Here is a 7,071-nt window from a genome sequence, read left to right as displayed (position 1 = left end):
ATCTCAGAGCTAAACTCTATAGATTGCACCCATTTTACTAACACCTGTGTAGCATTTTGTAGCTCGAATGTACTTAAATTATCCCTTTTTCTATTTGTATCTTTACAGTTTTTAAGAAATCTTAAGCAATAAGCTGTAATTCTAACCAACCTAGTGAAAGAGGAGTATCGATTAAGGAAATTGTTGATGTTTTAGTTTCTCTCTGCGACGTTTGTGTTTAAAGTTAAAACTTTCCGAATTTCTAGTGTCTCTGGATTTGCAATAAGTTCTTTGTGTGTTTCTAAAGATTTTGGCCACGACGATTCATCTTCTTTCAGCCACAGTGACCCTGCCACCAAAAGTCGCTGTTTTCTAATTCTGAAACTGAAAGTCCACGTGATATTAAATCAGCTGGATTATTCGTTCCAGGACAGTGAAACCATTCTGAAGGATTACTGTGTCTGTGAATTTCCTGAATTCTGTTCTTTATGAAAATTTTAAACCTATCTGGTGAACCTCTTATCCAAAAGTACGTAATAGACGAATCAGTCCAAAAAATTCGCTCAACTAGAAATTCCAAACCTTCTATGATTTTTTCACTCAGTCTAGCAGATAAAAGTGCTCCCATAAGTTCTAATCTAGGTAAAGAGAGCATCTTTAACGGCGCAACTCGTCCTTTAGAGGCAACAAGACTAGCAATGATGTTTCCATCGTTTAGCTTTACTCTTAGATAGGCTACCGTTCCATAAGCTTTGATGGAAGCATCTGAAAATAGGTGTAACTGGATATTGTCTATATCTTTAGGTAATGCATGTGAGAAATAGTAACGCGGTAATCGAATGTTACTCAATTTCTTTAAATCATCACACCATTTATTAAATGCCTCAATGGTTTTATTTGGTAAAACCTCATCCCAATCTAAGCCTAAACACCATATTTCTTGTATCAGGCATTTGATACGAATAGTAAATGGCCCAATGTATCCAATAGGATCAAATATGCGACCTGCAATTTGTAAAATATATCTTTTAGTCCCCTTATTTTTCTTTAGGAATAATTCAACATTTCGAGTATCAAAGTAAAAATAGTCTTCCTTGGGATTCCATGCAGCTCCCAGGACCTTTGAAGGTACTAAAGTTTGATCAAAAGAATCAGTTATGTCATCTACTTCTAATTTATGTTCTTTCAACTTGTGAAACAGTTCTGGGGAATTTGTTTTCAATTTTCTCAAACACATGCTAGCATCTTTAAAAATTTCATAACTCTCTAAACAAGTAGTCAGAGCACTTTCTACCTCATCTTCGCCTATGAGGCAATCATCAACATACAACGATTTATTTAACAGTTGAACAGTATGAGGAAATTTCTGTACATACCTCTTCAAGTGATGTTTTATGGTGGCATTAAGTCGAAAAGGAGAAGATGTCACACCAAACAGAACTCTTGTCATCCGGTAGGTCTCATCAGGACTGAAATCGTCTGGGCTTTTGTTCCAAAGAAATCTGGTGTAGTCTCGGTCTTCTTCATCAATTTCAATCTGCAGGAAAGCTTGCTTGATGTCAGCAGTCACAGCTACAGGATGAAGTCTAAATCTAATTAAAAGAAGAAAAAGATCAGGTAATAAATTAAGTTCAGTATACAAGTATTGGTTTAGTGAAATCTGTCCAGCAGAATGCGATGATGCATCAAAAACGACTCGTAATCTACTTGTACTCTTGTCATTTCTGACCACAGCTCTGTGAGGCAAGTAGAAGCAATTCTCTTCATTCAAAGTTTCGTTTTCCTTTGTAACAGGCTCTATAATGTGCTCTTTTTGATAATCTTCTAAAACTTTGTTGTATTCAAAAAATAGACTGGATCGTTGATGAAAGATTTTTTCAAAGACTGAAATCTTCTACTGGCGACTACCTTATTATTATGTAAAATACTCTTTAATTCAGGTTTCCAGGGCAACTTCACTTTGTAGAGATTATTTGCATATGAAATTCCTTCTTCAAATTTTTTCATTATCTCCTTTTCAACATTATCTTTAGTTTCTGAGTCCACATTAATCCCTAAGTTTTCCAGCTCCCAAAATTCTCTTAGTTGATCGGAGATGGATTTTTCTTCGACGATAATTTTGAAGCTACATAGATCTTTATGAATGCTTCCTTGACCCTGAAGACACCAGCCAAAAATGGTTTCTGAAGCGACCAGTTTGTCGTTCAATCTTCGAATTCTACCACTGACAATGTCAAAATAAAAATCAGCTCCAACTAAAATTTCTATCTTATTTTCTTTAGAGTCATAGGAATCAGCTAACTGTAAGCCTCTGAACTGCTTATATGCTTTTTGAATGTTGTTATCAGATGCTGGTAAATTAGTAGCAGATATTTGATCGGTGACTAGAGCTTCAAGTTCAATATTTAAAGAAGGTTGATCCCTATTAGCTAATCTGATTTTAACAACATCATAAATTTTCTCTTGAGCTCCATCAGCTCAGAAGGCATAAACAGATAAGGTTTCCGATCTTACAATGGGAAGTTTTAATCTTTTTGAAACTTCTTCTAAAACGAATGTTCGCATGGATCCATTATCTAATAATATTCTAACAGGTGAAGTTTCTTCATTTAATGATGACTTAATCATGCGGTACATGTTTGCAAATAAATTCCAATAGTGGATTTAATCAACGAATCAGTTTTATAAACTTCATGGCATTGCGAAATAGCAGTAACAATTTTAGTTTCGTTTTTATCTCCAGCTTTACCAAATTGATAGCAAATTGTTCTATTGTGCTTATGGTTACAAATATCGCAAAATGTCCTTTTCTTACAGTCTCTAATTCTATGATTTTTTTGAAGGCACAAAAAGCAACGAGCTTCTTTTCTTAACAAATCCTTTTTTTCATCAATATTTACATTGTTGCAGTGTTCCGAACTATGAGTTTCTTTACAAAAGATACAATTACTTTCTGTGACAGGAGCTACATATTCTACTGTTTTGTTTACATTTGAATTGAAAGGGCGATTTTGATTTCGAGGTGACTCACGCTAATTGCCAAATTGTTGTTTTGCGACAGTATTATGATTAATGAAGTTTCTCTTTCTATCTACCCTCGAGTTTTGGAATGAAACAGTTTCCCTGCATTCTATTTCAATTTTTAGAAAATTTATCAGTTCCATTACATCAAAATCACTTAGATTTGCTTTATCTAATTTTCTACGGTTAAAGCTTAAAGCTAATTCTTCAGGAATTAATTTAATCAAAATGGGGTACAATAAATGTCCATACATTCCGGAAGTTACTTTTAAAGAGTCCAAACTTCGAATTTGTACTTCACAAGTGTCATATAATTTTCTTAATCCTAAAACATTATTAGCATCTTTAACAGGATAGAGATTTAACAATTTGTTCATATGAGCATTTATAACTAATTCATCTCTACCGAATCTTTCTTTTAATAGTTTAACAGCTTTTACATAATTTTCCTCAGAAAGCGAAAACCCATTAACAACATTAGCTGCAGCACCTCCTAAAAGTGATTTTAAATACGAGAATTTGTCTATTACAGATAATGTTTCATTTTTATCAATTGTACTTTGAAATTGATTCCAGAATTCTATCCTAACACTCGGATCCCCATAATATTTTTCTATCGATAATTTAGGAAGTTTAACATTATTGTTTTTTTTCCGATTCAAAACTTCCGTGGCTATAGTATTGTTGGAATGTTCTTGAGCCTGAATTAAATTTACCCTATCATAATTATTAGCAGATGCATTACGAAGAAAGGATTTTATCTTAGAAGAAAGTTTCGAATTCCATAAAATAATTTTCTGACCATATTCCATTGCAGATTCAATTTCTGCATCTAAATCATTTTCATCTACAATTAGAGATTGTATAGTATTATCTAAATCATTTATTTGTTTTAATCTACTAGTCAAAAAATCTAAATGTTGTTCTAGTTCAGTATAAGTATTTATTTCATCAAATTCTTGTTCTAATTTGTTAATATATTTTGTTATGCTAGAACGCAAAACGCCTCTAATTTTTCTCTGTTTAGTTAATTCTTCCATATTTTAAAAATTCTTATCAACACTAATAATCAAATTTATAATTTGTATGATGCTTCAATATTTAGTAAACATGTAAACAAATACTGCATCACGCAATCAAAACAAAGCAACTTTCTACAAAACAACTAACAACTGCTTTAAATTTGAAGCATCAAATTATCTAAATCTTCATATAGATCAAATTATCAAATATTCCTACCTTTCTTTTCTTTACACTTCCTGATCAATCCGAAATCGAAACAATCTATAACAACAAGAATGTTGTTTCGCGGCGGAATGCACCAAAATGCTAACGGTGGTCCATCTATAAAATCTGATTTTAGAAATTCTATCAGGAAGTTTTCATTGCGCATGCGCGTCGTTACTTCTACGTAAGAAGAAAATTGTTACTTGACGGGAACAATATGTTTGAATTATATATTTATATAAGCAAATTAAAATATATTAGTTACAATCCAACATGTTTTACTGCTGAACTTTTTAGTGTTTGTAAGAATAAAATATGCAATTTCTTGAAATACTAATAAGATGTTCGTAATGTTTTGTACATTATGTATGTTAGATTAGAGATTTGTATATATCTTTCTCAGAAAAAATACTAAATAATTTGAAATGTAGAATTAGCTATTGGTATATGTTTGCGAATATTTTAAAACTACTTTAGACAAGAATTACAAAGAAATTTAAACTGTATTGGTAATGAAAAGTAGTTATTTTTAACTCTAATGAAATTAAATTTAAACAAATTTTAGTAAAAAAATACCCTAAGTGTTTATCTGAAGAATGATGATAGAAGTTACATTTGTTTATATTTAGCTATTAGAATTTTACATTTAAATATGCCTAAGAAGAATTTTAATATTGAAGAATTTCTAAATGTACCAATGTTCGGGGATAAAATTATTAGTTTCTAATTCTATTTCAAGGTTTGGTGTCATTGCTTACTTATAGTTCTTCTAATGTGCTGTTAAAATACTTTTAAGTATTTTAAATAAAGAAAATTTTAGTGAATAAATTACTTAATTGAACACTTATATTAGAGATTGTTGATTACATTTAGCAGAACTTTGTTTTTATGAACCAAAACTTTCGAAAATTTATTTAAGAATCTGTAAACTAAGAAAAATATTTTTTAAGATATTATTTGAAGTGTAGAATTACCAGTTGGTTTAATGTTAGCAATATTTGAAAACTACTTTTCACTAATTATTATAAACAAGCATTACAAGGAAATTTAAACTGTTTTGGTGATGAAAAGTAGTTATTTTTAACTCTAATGAAATTAAATTTAAACCAATTTTAGTAAAAAAAATACCATATGTGTTTATCTGAAGAATGCTGATAGAAGTTACATTTGTTTATATTTAGTTATTAGAATTTTAAATTTAAATATGCCTGAGAAGAATTTTAATATTGAAGAATTTCTAAATGTACCAATGTTCGGGGATAAAAAATATTTGTTTCTAATTCTATATCAAGGTTTGGTGTCATTGTTAACTTATAGTTCTTCTAGTGTGCTGTTTATGTACTTTTAAGTATTTTGAATAAAGAAAATTTTAGTGAATACATTTCTTAATTGAACACTTATTTTAGAGATTGTTGACTACATTTAGCAGAACTTTATATTAACCAAAACTTTAGAAAATTTATTTAAGATTCAGATAACTCAGAAAAATATTTTTTAACATAATTTTTGGGAAGTAAGACATTTTTTTATCTTCATTATTCCAATGACAAATTAAGGTAAGTGTTGATAATTTAATATTTTACTTTCAGCCATGAGTCTTAATGTCTGTTTATTTTTCAGGCATCAATCATGATTTATGCTTGCTGTGTTCTCTTGTGTCGAAGGAACTATGATGATAATCACAAGGTATTTCATTTCCCCCAAGACACACAACTGCAGCAATTGTGGTGTGATTCATTAATGCAAACAATATTTTAAATTTGTATTTAACTTTAAGCTAAGAATATTTGTTTAAATTTATAAAGATTTATTATATGTTTAAATTAATAAGGATTATCACTTTTAATGCTTTCCTAAAGTAGATTGTTTTTCATCACCCCTTTTAAAAATAAATATATAATTATTATTGTGAATTGTAAAATGATTAATAGGATGTCTTACATCAAGACTTTTAAAAACAAATATTTAATTATTATCATAAATTGTAAAATGACTAATTGGAAGGTCATAGGAATTTAAAGGTTCAATTTAATCTAATGTTTTTAAAGTTTTCAAAATGTATTGTAAATAATAGTCTTTTTTTCATAAACTTCTTGTTTATTTTCAAAACTTTTCTTGGTTTTAATTATTGGGTGATGTAATGTAACTACTTTGCATTATTTTCATTATATTTTGTGGTACATCTCATCAGAAACTGCAATTTTAAGAAACTACAATTTTGTTTTTACTAGTATATATTTCTTATTATCTCATAAAATAGTTAAATCTCCATAAGCATGAGATATTTGTGTGTTTTTCTTAAAGGAAAATTTAATTGGCAATTTACTTATAACTCCAGATTTAATTTATAATATAGAATAGTATTTAAAAAATAAGTGGAAATTTAGATTATGTAAAGACATTTTTGTATTTCATGCAATATTTTATTTAATTTACTATCCTTTTTCATTTCCTTCTTTCGGATAATTAAATTTCTCAAAATCAACAAGTTTTTAAAATATGTTGTTACAAGCGCAAAAGTGTCGGGTAATTTGAATGGTTCATATATGGTAAAGTATTTAATAACTACTATAGAATCATTAGTAATTTACTGTGTTACTTTGACATACTTTTTATCAACGGGCAGCATTTTCGAAAAAGATTGTTTCATTAACATGCACGGAAAAATACAGTATGTAAGCAAATACTTTGAATTATCCATAAAATTTTTTTACCAAATTTTTGTTTGCTCTCTGGGGTATGTTTTAATATAAAATGTTTGGAAATTTGGTCATTTAAAAATATACGACATTTACAATATGTTTTCTTCAGAAGTATAGTAATCTTGAAATTTCAAGTAATGAT

At 29.1% G+C, this 7,071-nt stretch overlaps 1 pseudogene; it reads right to left on the bottom strand.

Annotated features, from left to right (window-relative positions):
- Positions 1-313: 313 nt before the first annotated feature.
- LOC147807274 (uncharacterized) lies at positions 314-5,820 on the bottom strand (annotated as a pseudogene).
- Between the last annotated feature and the right edge of the window lie 1,251 nt (positions 5,821-7,071).

Source organism: Parasteatoda tepidariorum, chromosome 7 (assembly GCF_982258835.1).
Source record: "Parasteatoda tepidariorum strain Cologne lab strain chromosome 7, Ptep-v5.0, whole genome shotgun sequence".
In the NCBI taxonomy this organism is placed as follows: domain Eukaryota; kingdom Metazoa; phylum Arthropoda; class Arachnida; order Araneae; family Theridiidae; genus Parasteatoda; species Parasteatoda tepidariorum.
This window is presented reverse-complemented; position numbering and strand designations above follow the sequence as displayed.